Source organism: Gossypium raimondii, chromosome 12 (genome assembly GCF_025698545.1).
Source record: "Gossypium raimondii isolate GPD5lz chromosome 12, ASM2569854v1, whole genome shotgun sequence".
Classification (NCBI taxonomy): Eukaryota; Viridiplantae; Streptophyta; class Magnoliopsida; order Malvales; family Malvaceae; genus Gossypium; species Gossypium raimondii.
In genome coordinates this window covers 7,569,012-7,588,476 of record NC_068576.1, presented here as the reverse complement: position 1 = coordinate 7,588,476, position 19,465 = coordinate 7,569,012, and the positions used below count along the sequence as shown (strand labels likewise).

General features: G+C 34.3%; 1 pseudogene; it reads right to left on the bottom strand.

Annotated features, from left to right (window-relative positions):
* Nucleotides 1-15,298: 15,298 nt before the first annotated feature.
* LOC105763109 (polyadenylate-binding protein-interacting protein 5-like) lies at nucleotides 15,299-17,100 on the bottom strand (annotated as a pseudogene).
* Nucleotides 17,101-19,465: the final 2,365 nt, after the last annotated feature.

The window sequence follows — 19,465 nt, the reverse complement described above, 5'->3', positions numbered from 1 at the left end:
AGTGATTACTCCATTTTGCAGCGAAAATTTCTAAGTTATTAAATTCTGAAAACCATGACTCAGTTTGTAAAACATATAATTTTGAAGATTAAAGATATTAACTACTAAATCCGAAAAAAACAAAGAAATAAATAATGAAAAATAACGTCCAAAATAGTTTAAAATCCAAAAAGTCTGAAAAAGTCCATGTTAAACATTAAGTCCTTTTTAAAATATTTTTATTACAGAGTATCCAACCTAAGCTACTGTGCGCCATCCAATCTTAAGTTTGTTGTAACAACCCTAACCTATATCGGTCACCAAAATAGGGTTACGGAGCATTACCGTACAAACGGAACATTTAAACATACATTTCATACATGATCATAAACACATAATAAAAAAATCATTCACATACATATTATCCCTTAACTAAGCCCTCGAGGCCTTAAAATTACCTTAGAAGCGATTCGAGATTAAATTGGAAACAATTTGGAAAGTTTAGGAAAAAGTTACAAAATTTACAAAACAGGGGTCACACGTCTGTATCTCAGACCGTGTAACATTCGAAATAGCCCCATATGCTCATGTGCCAAGCCGTGTGTTAGGCCGTGTAACTGTCTGACTTGCATGCAATAAAACCTAGGAGACACACGGCTGGGTCACACGTTCGTGTCTCAGGCCGTCTGGACATGAATTTTCCCAAAATCAAGCAATTTCCAACATCAACTCATGCATCCACCTAAAGACCTTTAGTGCACATTATCAAAGTAACATAACCTTACCAAAACATACATATAATGACCAATTTAATGGTCCCAAATCAATCAACCAACCAATATGCCAATCAAGGCACCTCAAATACAAACATTTAAACTTACCTAAACATGCATTTATTTGATCACATTTCCATCATCAAACCTAATTAAATTTCTAACAAATCAAACCACAAATATGACCATTACTATTCCATTACAAAACATGCAACATGATGTAGTCACAATGACAAACTAACAAGGCATCAAATAAACCAACATAGTTAACTTACATAACGTATACTTACCAAATCACTTTCAAACCATTTTCAAACTATCATCAATATGCCAAGTGTATCATGTCAACAAGCACTTTAAAGTAATCAATATCACATAACTTGGTAAGGTATCAAGGTGTACCAAACCAATATAGCTTTCCAAAGCTTACACATACCAAAACATCATTAACACACGCACTATTATACCATTACAAATCATCCTATACATGCCATTATAAACCGTAACCAAATTACTCAAAAACTATCGATTTGTCCTCCGGATAGTGTGATAGATCTCCGATGAACTTTCAACCGATTGAACTTCTAATAATATGTAAAGTAAAGGAAAAATAATTACTTAAGCAATGAATGCTTAGTAAGCTCGTATAAACTTTAAACATAATAATCCATTTCAATAATGAACTTTATAGGATAAATATAAACCTATATCAATGCCATATGATTTATAAAATTATATAACCATCAATTCGCAAATGAGTAAGTCCATCAACATCACATATATTTTTCATTCATAACATAATAGGATTTTATAAGACACATTACACAATCATCAACCTTTTCATAAGATTATGAACCATTCCACTTACTTATACTTACTTTCCATTCCATTCCAAATGTTTAACATAAGTCTAAACAACATTATCAATTCACGACTTAGTGTATTTATCCATGATATAGGTAAATTCATTCATAGCATAAGTAGATTTCTCATATATAAGTACAACATTTAACTCATAAATCCTTTTATATCATCATATTATATCCCAGTTATGAACTTACCATTTCATTCCCTTTTCTTACCCGTTTCATTTGCATAGTACAAAACATAACATAAAATCAACCATACATGTTCCTGTCATCCACAATCTCAACCGGTGAATTGTAACATTCAATTCAAACTCAAGGATATGATAAGTCCATCAAAATCACTAAACAAGTTACCTTACCGAAATTTACAATCCGATGAACAAATTACGGATACAAGTACATCGATAATCCAACCGAAACACACTAGATGCTCATAAGAGCTAATCATTCGAAACACACTAGTGCTCATAAGAGCTAATCTATCTAAAACACACCAATGCTCATAAGAGATATCCATCTAAAACACACCAAAACAAAGAGTATAACATGAGAGTTCACAAAAAATGCTAAACCTCGGTCCATTCGGGAAAACAGTTTCCACAACAATCTCCACTTCAATCCCCTATAACACATCATATCTCGATTGTACTTTACCCCACATTTAATTCGATCCAAATAATGAATTCCAACAAATTTTCTCAAATAACTTACACTTTTATAATCATACTATTTCATATCATCTAATATATCATAGATATGCTAAACTTTAAACTGTACGAACTTGCTTGACTAATTTGTAGCAATGACTAAGTACAGGGGCTATTTGGTAATTTTCTATTCTCCTCAATTTTCAATTTATTAATTCAAAAAGAAAAACCAATTCATTTTATGCAGTTAAGTCTTTTTTGACATTTTCACAAAATTACCCTCAACTTTTTATTTTTATTCAATTTAGTCCATATTTCCTAATCATGCAAATAAACCAATTTATTGAAAACTCATACCACCCGAATGTTAATAGCTTCCATTACAGCCCACATTTGTAACAATTTCACATCAAGTCCTTGACTTATTATTACTTTAGCAATTTAATCCCTAAACATTTAAATCATTAAAAATTACTTAACAAAATACTTATAAATAACTAATACTTCAAATTCATCATTTAACATCTAAAATCACAAAGATTCGTCAATGGTAACATTCAAAATCTTTAATAGATTCAAAAATGAAGGTACAAGCTAGCTGGACCTAGTTGCAATGATATAAAAAACATAAAAATTACAAGAAAACGAATCAATTTTACCTCCCATGCAAAGCCAAGAAGTAACCAAAACTCCTTAAGTCAAAAATGGTGCTTTTGGCCAAAGGTCGAAGAAAAATGAAGAGAATTTGATTAATGTTTCAATTTGTTTCATTAAATTTTAACTTATTGACAACTTTACCATTATACATACCATTCTTTTTATCATTTTTCATTTCAATATGTCGTCCAACATATTGAATATTGTTAAATTACCATTTAGGTCCTTTCTCATTTATTAATTAAGCCATTTGATTATCTAAATTTTATAATTACCATATTTTGCACCTTTTACAATTTAGTTCTTTTTAATTAATTAACTATCTAAACATTAAAATTTCTTAACGAAAATTTAATACAACCTTAATAATACTATATAAATATTTATTAAAATATTTACACTTTGATTTATAGAAATGAGTTCATGATACCTCATTTTTAAAATCACTTGATTTTAGGGTCATAACACTTGAACCTAATTGTTCTCTCAAATAGCATAAATTACCAGTTCAACATTTATTTTAATACCATATTTTACTTGTAAATATTAAATAATAACATTTACGAACTCACTTGTCAGATTTGTGGCCTCGAAACCACTATTTTTGACACCATTAAAAAACGGGTTGTTATATTTGTTGATTACCTTAAAGAATAAAAACAAAGGGTGAGCTAACGAGCTTAGTGTGTAACTCAACCGAAACTAACATAAAAAAAAATCAAAATAATAGACAAATAGTTACAAATACAAATACAAATTCGATTTCAAATGCAGATACAAATTCAGTTACAAATGCATATATAGATACAGATTTAGATCCTACCCGCATTTGCTACACACCATCTCTGTCCATCCCCACACACCAATTAGGTTAATAAATATTCATCCAACCCTACACACCTATAAGTGAGCGTATGTCACTTTTCATAATAGCGTAGTCAAGCTACCAGAAATAGTACGGTAATCTGCCAGGATCAGATAAGTGTGGTCAAGCCACCAGAATAGATATGTGGTCTAAACCACCAGATAAGATGGATCATTAAACTGCCAACACTTCCTCCGTCACATTATTATCCCACCCCAATGCACATGTAGAACATAATACATACTCAGATGCATATATATGAGTCATGCTTTGAGTAATCAGAACATGCTAACAGAATAACCAGATTACTGATCAAAAATGAATTTCACATTATTTAGTAATTACACATGCATTATTCATATCACAGACATCACATAAGAAGTAAAAGAAAACACACAACAGGCCCCACAAAGTAGCTAACATCGATTCGTACTTCAACTACGACCCTAACCAAAATTTAAAAGGAAAATTGGGCCCACACACCCGTGTGGCCAACTCGGCCAAACTAGCCTAGCCCGTGTGGCCCACACGACCATGTGATGTCGACAGTGCACTTTTTGGCTTTGTGTCGCTCGTAGTTTTTCGGGATTTCCATTACACACTTGGCCATTTCTAAACCTCGACGCAATAGCACACTTTTAGACCATAAAATCATCATTCTACCTCAAACAGTTAATGATGACATACAAAATTCGATGAATAATTCAGCCACGAACGCTAAGCATATAGCCTTAAACACCAAAAATTGGCCCTTAAAAGACATTCGTTCACATACCCTTAAAGAAACTGTAACTTCCAACAGAAACTAAATCGCCGAAGGAGTGTTTGTCTCAAGATTCTCACCTAAAAGCATGATTTCAAAATAATTAAACCTACCCACATAAAATAGTCAAATATCTTACATGAAACCAGTAACAATGCACTTACGCAATAAACGAATGATACTAATGAAGAACTAAAGCCTTGCCACTGAACCAACAGGCTCATTCTTGTCATCAGTTGAGCGAAAATTAAATATAAGGCAGATGTTCAAGGATAGGGGTTGGGACAAAAATAGAAAAAGTTTAAGGAAAATGACCTCACACATACAAGCACAACACTTAACCACTGAACCAAATAATTCACTTCACAAATTCTAACAATTCAAAAGCACAAATTTTGGGGTGTTATAACTCTCCCCTCTTTAAAGAAATTTTGGCCTTGAAATTTACTTGACTTAATCAGATATGGTATTGTTGTCGAGTCGAGTCCTCTCGTTCTCATGTGGCTTCCTCTGTACCATGATTTTTCCACAGAACCTTAACCAATGGAATAGTCTTCTCTCTTCAGACCTTTACCTCTCGATCCAGAATCTGTACTAGATCCTTCTCGAAAGTCAAATCTGGTCTCACCTCAATCTCTTCAATAAGCATAATATGATATGGATCAGACCGGTACCATCTTAACATAGAGACGTTGTAACAATCTGTTTTCAGTTATGTTAGAAATAGTGGTCAAGACCACAATTTTGATCAGTGAATTATTATTATTTTATTTATTTCATGTCACAAATATAACAATCTGTTTTCTAGTGGTGTCAGAAATAGTGGTTTCGAGGCCACAAATTTGACGAGTAAGTTCGTAAATGTTATTATTTAATATTTACAAGTCAAATATGATATTAAAATAAATTTTTAATTGGAAATTTATGTTATTTGAATGAATAATTATGTTCAAGTGATATGACCCTAAAGTTAAGTGATTTTAGAAAATGAGGTATTGGGACCTCATTTTTATAATCGAGTTGTAAATATTTTATTAAATATTTACAAAATGTTATTAAGGTTGTATTAAAATTTAGTTAAGAAATTTTAATGTTTAGATAGTTAATTAATTAAAAGGAATAAATTGTAAACGATGCAAAAGTTTATCGCTATTAGCTTACTTACATTAATTGGGTAAAGAACCATAAATTAAGGGTTTTAAAAGGTAAATATACCTTGTTTTACTTGTGTACGGTTTCAAGGTGTGGATTAGCTAATTTATAAATGTTAAAATAGTAATTTAGTAAGTAATTTAAAAAATAAAATTAAAACATGTCTTCATCTTTTATTTTGGTTTTCAATCGACTGAAAGCAGGAAGAAAAATCCAATGATGATAGCTAGGGTTCCGCCAACTCTTCTCCATGCATGCTTGTGATTTTGAGATCAAGAACGAGAGCAAAATCGAGGAGAAGAGAAAAATTTTCAAATAGCCCCTGTACTTAGTCATTGCTGCAATTAGTCAGGCAAGTTTGTATGAACTGTAATCATTATAATGTTAATTAAATTAAATGCTTACTATGTTGTTTTTAATGTAAAATAATTAATATATATATGTGAATGTACCCACATTATGACGAATTGACGGATATCGAGTCCCGGTTGAACCTTAAGAATTCTTAGGATACAAAAGACATGCCATTAGGGATTTCATGTTTCAGGTGCTGGTCTTGAATGTCCTACTAATGGCTGAGGTCCTCAATTTGTTGCGAATTCTCCACAGCTCATGTGAGCAGCATCGTGTAGCTTACATTCCGACCCACAGCTCATGTGAGCAATGATATAAATGAAAGGTTACGATTATATGTAAAGGCACACTTGTTTGAGCTTTCCCAAGTATCTGATGTAATTCTAAATGGTTCAACGGGTAAGAAAATTAATAGAATAGTAAGTGACTTAATGGAACGGTTCATAACTATATTAAAAGGTTGATGGTTATATCATGTATCTTATAAAATCTACTTATGGTATAAATAAGCTTATATGATTGTCAATGAATCTACTAACATGTGAGCATGATGATGCTTGAATAGGGTGATATTAAACTCATGGTATTAGAAACGGTAAGTAAGGAAATGGAATGAATCGTGATCGTATATGATGATAAATTAAATGTTATGTTTATATATGGTTGATTTCATATGTATCATGAACAAGTATACTAACTTGTGAGTTTGATGGTGTTATATAGGCTTTTATTAAGCTTATGGCATTGGTAAAGGTTTATACTTATTCTATAAATTTCATTATTGAAATGGTATGTTATGTTTAAGGTTTTTATGAGCTTACTAAGAATTCATTGCTTACGTAGTTATTTTTCTTTGTTTTATAGATTATCGGAAGCTCAATCGGTTGGAAGCTTACTAAGAATCATTTGATGAAATCCTTAATGTGCAAGTCAGTAAGTTACACGGCCTGACACATGGGCGTGTGACATGGTCGTGTGACCCTACTCAGAGAGTTATACGGGTGAGGACATATGCTGGGACACGGCCGTGTGTTCCTAGTTCAAGGGTTACACGGCGTAAGACACGAGCGTGTGTCTCAACCATGTGAAGCACACAGCCATATGTCTCCTGTTTTGCAAATTTTCCAACTTTTTCCTAAACTTTCCAAATTGTTTCAAATTGGTCTCGATTTGCTTCTAAGCTATTTTTAAAGCCTTGAGGGCTCGATTTAGGGATAATATGCATGTGAATGAATGATTTATTATATAATTTAAATTATTGAATGTTAAAATGTTACAATGTTTTTTATTGTACTGTAATGCTCTGTAACCCTAATCTGACGATGGAGACAGGTTAGGGGTGTTACAACGGGATTATATTAAGGTCGTATTAAAATTTTGTTAAGAAATTTTGATGTTTAAATGGTTAATTAGGTAAAAAAGACTAAATCATAAAAAGTGTAAAAGTTGATTTCTATTAGTTAAAGGGGTACAATGGCTACGAAATCTTAAAATAAAGGACTTGAATGGTAAATATACCATTTAAAGAGTTAGTGGATATGCATGGATAGGTTTTCATGAAATTTTGATAAATTTTAAAGGTTAAGTGTGTAATTGAATAATTAAAGCCTAAACGAAATAAAACAAATTTGTTTCATCTTCTCCAATCTCCTTCTCCACTAAAAATTGAAGAAATAAATAGCCGTTTTAAGGCTTGAAGATTTAGCTAGCATAGGTGCTTGCATGGTATGTGATTTTGGTCTCGTTTTTAATGATTTTTATGTGTTTGCATGGTATGATGTTAATTGATAGATTATTAGTTTTGGTTGTTAAACAAACATGTTTTGTTAAGTGATTTTTGGTTAAATTGTAATTAGGGATCAAATTGTTAAAAGTATAAATCCATGGGTTTTATTGTGAATTGTTGATAATTATGAGTTGTTTCAAGGTCCCTTGTAACATTGGTTAAGTTGGACTTAGGCTAAAATGAGTTATATTTAAGCTATGAGCTTAAGGACTAAAGTGCAAAAAGTTTAAGTACTCGGGGCAATTTTGAAATTTTGGATAAATATGAATTATGAATTAAATTGAATACTAGGAGTACTTAATTGATTGAAGTTATCTATTTAGATCAAGATAAACCACATTCGGACTTAAATCGAGGAAAAGTTAAAGCTTCGGATTAGTTCAGATTTCACTTCTACGACTTTATTATCGAGGAAGTTCATGGATACGACTTTACAATCCAGCAATCATATCGGCAGATTTTGTGTATTTTGGCCAAGGTTAATAATGACATAGATAGGAATTTTGAATTGGTAGTTCATGGATGTCTAATGAATGTGTTTGTATGTTTAAGCTTTTGGAAGTTATGTTGGTTTGGTGCACTTTGATGCCTTACCAAATTATGCCATATTGGTCACTTTTAAGCGTTTGTAATTAAGGTTCCTTTGGTATGTTTTGATGGCTTGCAAATGCTCATGTGTGGTAGTTAATTGGACTAAGCTATTATGCTTGGAAATATGCAATATTGACTTATTTTGGCAAGTGATGTTTTTGATATATTTGTGGTGCCTTTGAATGACATATTGGTTAAATGAATTAGGGTGTTTGAAGTGGCATGTTTATCTGTATCTGAATGATGTTTAAATCCCTTGGTTGTGTGCCCAAATGGTTTGAATGGTTAGGTATGAATTGGACTTGAAATGGCTTGATTTTAGGTCAAAATTTGGGCTCACACGGCCGTGGGTCATCTATAGAATTTTAATGTTTTAACTTAGTGAGTCACACGGCCTAGCACACAGCTTGGCACACGTGTGTGTCTGGAAACTCAGTAAGTTACATGGGTGAAGACATAAGCTGGGACATAGTCATGTTTCCCTAGTTCGATTGTTACACGGCCTGGGATATGTCACATGGCCGTGTGACCCTTGTTTTCCAATTTTTTCATCTTTTTTTTAAACTTCTATTTTGTTTCAATTTAGTCTCGAATTGCTTCTAAGCTATTTTTAGGACCTTGAAGGCTCGATTTAGGGACCAAATGCTTATGTTTGATAGGTTTTGAATGAGATTAATTTATTTAAAGTTATAATGATAAATGCTTTTAGATTGACCGGTAATGCTTCGTAACCCTAATTCGGTAATGGAGACAAGTTAGGGGTGCTACAGACATGGAAAACATCGTGTATACGATCTAATTCAAGACGCAACTCCAACTGGTAGGCAATTGGCCCCACTTGCCTCAAAATCTGATAAGCCCTAATAAACTTATGGCTCAACTAGCCTTTACGACCAAATCTAAGGACCTTCTTCCACGAAGATGCTTTAAGGAAAACTTGATCTTCCATAGCAATCTCTATGTCTCTCCCCTTAAGATCCGCATAAGAATTCTGTCTATCACAAGTTGCATTAAGTCGATCCCGAATCAATCTGACATTATCCTCGATCTTAGTAAGCATATCGGGACCCATAACCCTTCTCTCATCACATTCGGTCCAACACAACAGAGTGCGACACTTACGACCATATAAAGCCTCGTATAGTGCCATATGAATACTGGAATGAGAGCTATTACTATAAGAAAATTTAGCCAATGGCAGAAACTCCTCCCAACTGCTATGAAAATTGGTAACACAACTTTGTAGCATATCCTCCAATACCTGAATCACCCTCTCGAATTGTCTATCAGTCTATGGATGGAACGCAATACTGAAGTCTTACCGAGTACCTAAAGGCTCATGCAATTTCTTCTAAATTAAGACGTAAATCAAGGGTCTCAATCTGAGGTAATCAACATTGAAACCCTATGAAGTTTTACAATCTCGGATATGTATAACTTTGATAACTTCTGCAGAGAATAATGGGTCCAAACTGAAAAAAAATGAGCGGCCTTGGTTAATCGAACCACGATGACCCAAACAGAATCCTTCTTAATGGTTGTTAAGGGCAACCCACTAACGATGTCTATAGTTACATATTCCTATTTCCATAGCGGAATCTTAACGGGTTGAAGCAAACCTGAAGGAAGTTGGTGCTCAACCTTAACCTGTTGGCACGTCAAACATCGTGACACATAATTGGTCTCCTCTTGTTTCAACCCGAGCCACCAGTACCACTCCTGGAGATCACAATACATTTAATTATTGTCGAGATACATAGCATAACGGCTACTATACGTTTTACCGTAGAATATACTACCTCAACTCAGTGTCATTTGGCACACAAACCCAACTTCTGAAGCATAAAACACCCTCATTGTTAAACCCAAAATCTGAAGTCTTACCCTCTTCAATCTGCTAAACCTAACTAACCAGAGACACATCCAAAAGATATTTATCTCGAATATCATCAAACCAAGTCGACTTAACTTGCAACTTGGCCAATAAACCACCATCCTCAAACAAACTTAGGCGTGAAAACATAGCCTTCAACTCTGACATAGTTCTCCAACTAAAAGCATTAGCCACAACATTGGCTTTACTAGGATAATACTCTATGACACATTAGTAATCCTTAAGCAACTCAAGTCGACTATGTTGCTTAAGATTCAACTCCATCTAAGTGAGGAGGTACTAAGGCTTTTGTGATCAGTGTAGATGATACACCTCTTACCATAAAGGTAATCCTCTAGATTTTTAGTGTGAAGACAAGTGCAGCAAACTCAAGATCATGCGTTGGATAGTTGCCCTCATACAACTTAAGTTGTCTCGACACTTAAGCCAACACCTTACCCTATTGCATCAACACATAACCTAAACCAGTGTGATATGGATCACTATAAACACCAAATTCTTTCTTGGATTCAGGCTGTAGCAGAATGGGTGCCTAAGTCAAAACTGGTTTGAGCTTTTCAAAGCTCAATTGTTGATCATCAATCCATGAAAAAGGTGCGTTCTTACACAATATTTTAGTCAATGAAGCTGCGATAAGTGAGAACTCATCCACAAATCTTCGATAGTACCCCACTTAATCAAGAAAACTCTAAATCTCAAACACATTCCTAGGTTGTTTCCACTCAATAATAGCCTCAATTTTTTTTGGGTCCACACAGATACCCTTGACAGAAACCACGTGTCTCAGAAAAGTAACTACGCCCAACCAGAATTCACTCTTGCTTAATTTGGCATAGAGTTTCTTCTCACATAGAATCTACAGAACCGCTCTAAGATGCTCATCATGATCAACCTCAGTCTTAGAGATACCGGAATATCGTCAATGAACACCACGATAAACTGATCCAAATACGACTGAAATACCTTATTCATGAGATCTATGAACGTAGCTGAAGCATTCATCAAACTGAATGGCATAACAAGGAACTCGTAATGCCGATAACGAGTCCTAAAGGCAATCTTGTGCACATCAGGTTCTTTGACCTTTAACTTATGGTACCTAAAATGAAGATCAATCTTGGAGAATACAAACGCTCATCGAAATTGATCGAACAAATCATTGATCCCTGGCAATTGATACTTATTTTTTATTGTTAACTTATTCAGCTATCGGTAGTCCACACACATTCTTATTGTACCATCTTTCTTCTTGACAAAGAGTAGTAGTGCATTCTATGGAGACACACTAGGTCTAATGAACCCTCTATTGAGAAGTTCCTGAAGCTGCACTTTCATTTCATTTAGCTCATTCAATGTCATACGGTAAGGAGCAATAAACATCGGAGTTGTCCTAGGCAGTACCTCAATTCTGAACTCGAGTTCCCTATCCGGTGGTAACCCTAGCAATTCCTCAGGAAAGACGTTCGAAAATTCTTTAATTGTCTGAATGCTCTCAATAGTAAAACCTTCACCACTTGTGTCTTGCACATAGGCCAAAAACGTCTCACACCCTTTATGAACTAACTTTTCAGCCACTATAACGGAGATTACATTAGAGAGGTAGTCTCGACACTTGTCAACCATCACAATTTTCACTCCATAATTGGTTTTGAGAGTTATCCTCTTAATCGCACAATCCAAACTAACTCAATACTCCACAAGCCAGTTCATGCCCAAAATCAAACCAAATTCCCTAAACAGTAACTCCAACAGATCACCCAGAGACACCACCCTTTCAATCTCTAGCGGACATCTCCTATACACCGTACTAACTTTCACTGATTAACCTAACAGACTAATTATAAAAATCCCACTAGAAGTATTCTCCACAGGAATCCCCAGATTACCAGAAACAGTACTAGCTACATATGAATGCGTGGAATCAATGTCAATCAATGCAAAATATAGACGGGAATGAGTAGTAAACAGACCGCCTATCACGTCGACCGCATCTCTGTCCTCCGGTGCCTCACCGCATATATTAAAGCAAGTTGCCTCACCTTAGTCTAATTAGCACCTCTATCTGGTGCCCTCTGTCTTCAACCCAAACCATTACCACCCGTAGTTTGACCACAATCCTTATATGGCTATTGTACTACCCTTTACTATTGAACTAGACCCTAAACTAGAGCTTGTAGCTGATCACCTCGGTATGGACAGTTCTTAATGCGATGTTCTATAGAACCACATCGAAGAAAAGCTCTCAACTTCCTCTAACACTTGCCCGAATAGCGTCCACCATAGTGACCACAAATTTAAATCCCAACGGTACCAACTGTCGCCTTAACCTGTCGAGGCCAATCAAACCTAGCTCATTTCTTAAGCTGCAAAGCTGAACTAGAAGGACTCGAATCCCTCTTATTCTTATTCTGACCTCTCTCTTGCTCCCTCATTTTGCACTCCACGTGCTTGATTTCCTTGGTAATCTTAGTCTTTTCCACTAATGTGTTGAAGACTCGCTCATGCTACAGAGAAACCAACACTTTTAAATCATACTGTAATCCGTCCTCAAAATAGACACTCTTATCATAGTTAGAAGCTACTAAACTCTGAGCATACCTACTCAAGCTCAGAAATTTAGCCTCATATTCGGCCACAGATCTATCACCCTACTTCAGCCCAATAAACTCTAACTTATAGGCCTCAATGTACCTCACCCCCACATACTTTTTCTGGAAAGCACTCGGGAAGAAAGCCCAGGTCACACGCTCAGTCTGTGTGCCTCACTCTATTAATTACCACCATTGATATGCTTCATCATGAAGTAAAGATATTGCATCCTTCAATTTCTGCTCTAGGGTGCAGTCCAAGTCATTCATAATTCTCTTGGTGCCTTCCAACCAATACTCGGCCATAGTAGCGGTAACCTTAGCGACACCCTTTAACAACTCAGCCTCGTTGGACTAGAGTCACTCCATTTTCGACCCTCGACCTCTAGATCCAAATTAGGTCCTAGTGACCCTCTATAGTACCCTTAACATAGCTTGGGACAATGCATCATCCCCTACACTTTTAGCCTGGGGTTCAATCTTTGTGGTAGGTGTCTCTACCGTCTCTCAAATGGGTGTGCTTCCAAAAGAAGATGGCTCAGCTCAATCTCTTCTACGGCGTACACCATGCCTTCGAGTACCACGTTCACAAGTTCCTCGAGTACTTATTATGAATAATTATCTAAATTTTAGAATTTTGTGCATTAGCTTAGGTTTATTAAAAATCCTAAGTTTAGAGTTTTATTAGAGTTATCACAATCTCTTTTCTAAAGCAAAAAAGTTCTACTCTACAGTCTCTACTAAAATAACTAAAGTAATTACTTGGATCGGCGTTGGAAACTCAGATTCACTTTTTATACCCAAATTTAAAAATTCATCAAAAATCCAAATATTTAAAACGATTTTCATGAAGATTTTTTAACCCAAATATACAATCTGAGTTTTGAACCTAGGTTTTCATACCACCAAATGTTGCCTAGACATTATGGCTGAATCTTGAGGAATTACATAACTTGTTTTTAGCCCATAATTTAATTTGAAATCGTGAGTTTTGCAAGAATCAATTTTGGCGTATAGCTTTCAAATTTTATGGCAAATACTCGTTAAAAACTATTTATTTTGTTGTAGAAAAACACTTATTTGATTACTTCATTTTGCAATGGAAGATTCTAAGTTATTAAATTTCGAAAACCGTGACTTGGTTTGTAAAACATATAATTTTGCAGTTTAAAGACATTAACTACTAAATCTGACAAAAACAAATGAAAAATAATGTCCAAAATAGTTTACATTCCAAAAATTCTGAAAAAGACCATATTAAACATTAAGGGTGCGTTTGGTTCGCTGTATTGGATTAGAGGTGTATTGGATTAGAGGTGTAATAGCAAATCAACTGTTTGGTTGAATGTAATGGAATAGAGGCGTAATAGTAATCTTGTGTTTGGTTGAATGGAATAGAGGTGTAATAGCATAATGGAAAAAACTAAAATGACTAGAATACCCTTAGCATAAATTTGTTTTGGTAAATGATTATTGTTATTGTTATTTAAATTTTAATAAGATTGTTATTATCAATAATAAATAATTTAATCATATTTAAACATAATTATTTTTAAATATATTTTAATTAAAATATATAATTTAACAAAATTCTTAATAATTAGCAGAAATTTGTTTTGGTAAATTATTATTGTTATTGTTATTTAAATTTTAATAAGATTATTAATATCAATAATAAATAATTTAATCATATTTAAACATAATTATTATTAAATATATTATAATTAAAATATATAATTTAATAAAATTCTTAATAATTAATATTCTTATATTAAGAGATCTCCAAACGCTATGAAAATATCTCAATCCAAGAATGTTTGATCCTATCCAAAAAGTCGTTGCAAGTCGACTGATTTTCCAAATTTGAAAATTGATAGATTCGGTGAATAAAATTTAATAAATTTCACCTCATTTGTGCATATATCACAAACTATGTAAAAAGATCAATTGTTAACAATAAAAATAATCAGACAATTACATGTAATGTACCACGTGTACCTCATGCCGACATATAAGGACCGGTTTTAACTATAAAAATGGATGAAATTTTTAACAAAAAGATTAGTTTGCTTTTTGATCTTACGTACACGAACTAATTTGCCCATTCTTTTAGTAGAGAGAAAAATACAATTTTACTTCTAATATAAGTTATTATATTATATAGAGAAAATGAACCCCCAGCAAAGGCATAAACAAAACAAATACTCTTCCATCGCCAAACAAATGTAGAAAAAGTTGAGCGACCAAGATGTGACCCCAACAGCTAAATCTATCAAAAGATGGTTAAGACCTAAATCATAATAATACACCAACATCAACAAATGTGAATCATTTTTCATTTCTGATGAAAACTATGATTTGATTTGCATGTAAACTGCCACTTTCACCAAACAAATGTTACAGCATACAACTATACATCCAATGTTAAACCCTTCAAGTGTTAAAAGCAAAGTACTACATTTCTCAACCTTGAAGAAGAACCCTACTTGTGTACACTTCTTATCCACTGAGAGATACAACTAAAACTAGAAACACTGAAACCCCTTTGATTATGTCAGTCAGGAGGTAACAGCTGATTCTGTAGAGCCTGATGAAGACGCGCCGGTTTCACCTGCCACATTCTTCAGTTTAAGAGTACCACAGTTTGCTGAAGAGATAAATTCAGAGATATCACCGATATCCAATGTGTCGGGAAGAGTGTCAGAGGACTCAACAGTGTACATCTAACAAAAAGAACTATCCAATGTACATGAATACCGAAATAAGGGCAAAAGGGTGCATTTTTTAATCCCAACCATAAACTAATTCAAGAATCAAAATCACAAATACTCCAGAAATCACTTCCAATGAAACCAAAGAAAGAACTTGTCGTACAATGAGTAAACAAGAAGCAAGCAGCATGAGGAAAACATCCTATCCCCAATATTCAAATTAGCATACATTATTAATGGCATTATAGAATAGGTAAATTTCCAAACAAATTTATATGAACAAGATAACACTACACAACCCTCAGTTATAATATATTCAACTGAAAGTGAGGTGAATAAAAACAATAAAAGCATCTGAAGGTATACGATCCATAAGAACAAAATATGTGGGAAATCATTGACATAAATCAATGTATAAAATCATATGAAAGTTCAAAAGGTGGGAGACAAAAATAGGTGGAAAAATCTCTATCATTTGCACAGGAGGATTAAAACAAATGAAGAAAACCATGGTTATGCTGAAATAGGCCTGAATGCAGACTAACATCCTTAACTCTTTGATGTCATACAGTTAAAAACAAGTGAAATATGTTACCCACAACGTCAGAAAATTATTCATAAATTCAATTACTTCACTACTAGCACTTTCATAGAGGGACACTTGGAAATCTGCAGGATGGAACAGCAAGAGGAGCTAATAATATAGGAAACACTCGAGATGAAAATAATATAGAAAACGAATCCAGCAAGACCACTTAGACAATCAAGTTATATAAATTATAAAATAAAGATAGGCAAAATTTACCTCAAGTTGGTTCAGCATGTCAATAGTGGCTTCTAAGTCTCCATTATTAGCCATGTAGACATCCAGAACAGAGTCATTGGACAAACCGGGGAACATCATGCGAAGATACTCCAAATCCATGTCGAATTCCTCATCCATAATCTGCTCGCCACTCATTTCACCCTGATTTTGCATCAAAGAACCATGACCAGGGTCGCTTTTCAGTGCAACCGGGTGGTTTCCAATGCCAGGGATTGCAGATTCAAGTGAAGCATTGCTACGTGAGGAAGGATCAAACTAAGCAGACTCATTTCCAGCCTTAATATCTTTAGCTATGGAACCCTCCCTTTTGGCAAGTGGTATGTATGATGCTGCACAGGGATTCAACATAATTACCTCTGGCTTCATTCTCTTTGCTGGAGAAGAATACTAATCATTTTAGCCCCCCATAACATAAAAACACAAATTAAATTAGATTACTAGGCAAAATCATTCATTTTTTAAAAGAACAACCCAGAAAAATGAAAATCTAATAGCAAAAACAACATACTGAACGAAAATGAATATGAGCAAGTCTAATCCTAACAAGATAAAAACACACATAGAAAAAGAAAAAAATGATTGTAAATTGGAATAAACTGTGACTTTTCTTGCATTGATAGGATCATTCTGGATTTCTGTTTAACATGCAACTAAGCATCGAAAACCTGTCACGCAATTAGAACAAAATAAACTCCATGTACACAAGTTGTTGTTCTTCAAATAATCATAACAATAATCATCTAATAACGAAGTAGATAACTCAATTATTCAAAAAGAATTAAGAAGTGGAAAATTACCAATCACAAGGTGGAAAAAATTCTTGGAATGTTTTAAATTGAATTTTATCAAGAAACTAAGGAAAATTCCCTTTAAACTTTCAGGTCTTTGATTCCATGAGGGCCGTAAAGATCAACCAATGAGAAAACAACCAAAATCAAATATTAGTAAGAAATTTTTACCGAAAATTAAAGCAAAAACTCCAGCAAAAGAGAAGAAGAAACAAAAGATTCCATGTTTCGATGAAGTTTATATGATCGAGCCCCGAAAGTGCAATGAAGAAGACACTAACAAGACACCATTAAAACTCAAGACAGAGAGAAGAAGAGAGTTAGAACAATTACAGGATAATTGAGAGCAAAGAGAGTTAGAAACCTTTACCTTTCAAGAGCAGAACTCGAAACCCACCAATTGAGAGCAATCAAGGAGTGACACAGAGACAAAGAAAAGAAAAAGGTCGATTGGTTGAGAAGGCAAATCGAAAGAGTGACTGGTTGTAAAGAAAAAGAAAAGAAGAGGTTGAGAGACAGAGGAATAGGCGAAGGAATGGGAAGCCAATCGGAGGCGAAGGTAGAACGAAGGTAGAACGAAGGAAGAGGCGACGGAATGGGGAAGCCAATTGGGAGGGTAAACAGGAGGGATTTGGATGCAAGACCTAATCTGAGCAAAAGGGTCATTATAAATCGGTGGTTTTTACCGATTAGATCTGTATTGTATTACACGGGTATTAGAAACACATTCAACCAAACGATGGAATAAAGATGTATTAGGTGGGGCCCACCGATTAGGGGTGTATTGGCATAGCCAATACACCCAACCAAACATACTGTAAGTCATTTTTAAAACATCTTTATTACAGAGAACCTAACCCGAACTCTCACGTGTCATCTGATCCTAAATTTGTTGATTATCTGAGAGGATAAAAACAAGGGGGTGAGCTAATAAGCTAAGTTGGTAACTCAGTCTAAACTAATAGAACATATATCAAAATAACAGATATATCAATTACAGATTCAGATTCGGTTTCACATGTAGTTACAAATACAGATTCAATTACAGATGCAGATACAGATACATATTTAGATCTTACCCCTATCTCTACACATCATATTCTTCCATCCCTACATGATAAATATCCATCCAGCCCTACACACCTATAAGTGAGCATATGTCACTTTTCATAATAACGTAGTTAAGCTACCAGAAATAGTGCAGTACTCAGCCAGAATCAAATAAATGTGGTCAAGCCACCGGAACAGATATGTGGCTTAAACCACTAAATAAGCTAGATCATTAAACTGCCAACACTTCCTCTGTCACATCATTATCCCACCCCAATGCTCATTCAGAACATAATACATACTCAAATGCATTCAGATGAGCCATGTTTTGAGTAATCAGAACATGCTAACAAAATTACCAGATTACTGATCAGATACGAATTTCATATTATTAACATACTTGTCGTAATTACACATGCATTATTCATATCACAGACATCACGTACAGAAGTAAAACAAAACACACAATAAGCCCTACAAAGCAGCTAACATCGAATTGTACTTCAACTATGGCCCTAACCAAAATTTACAAAAAAAAAAAATCAAGCCTACACGGCCTAAAACACGCTCATGGGAAATACACGGTCCACTTAACCTAGCCCTTGTAGCCCACACGACCAACCACACGGTGGTGTGGCTGAAACAGGCTGGCACACAGCTGTGTGATGTCAACAATACACCTTTCAGCTTCGCGTCATTTGCAACTTTTTGAGATTTATGTTACACACCTGATTCTTTCTAAACATCAATGCAACAACACACTCCTAGACCCTAAAATCATCGTTCAACACAAAAAATTAATGACAACATACAAAATCCAATGAATAATTTAGCCCCAAATGCTAAGCATTCGACCTTAAACACCAAAAACCGACCCCTAAAATATATTCATTCACTTACCCTTAAAAACTGCAACTTCCAACAAAAACTAAATCGTCGAAGGAGCGTTCGTCTCAAGATTCTCACTTAAAATACTAATTTCAAAAATAATTAAACCTACGCCACATAAAATAGCCAAATCTTCAATCAAAATCTCACACGAAACCAATAACAACGCACTTACGCAATAAACAAATAATACTAATAAAGAACTTCATTTATCACACCGGAACTCCCTACCCACACACAACCAACACGAAAACTAGGGAATAAAATGTCAAAAAAAACCATAG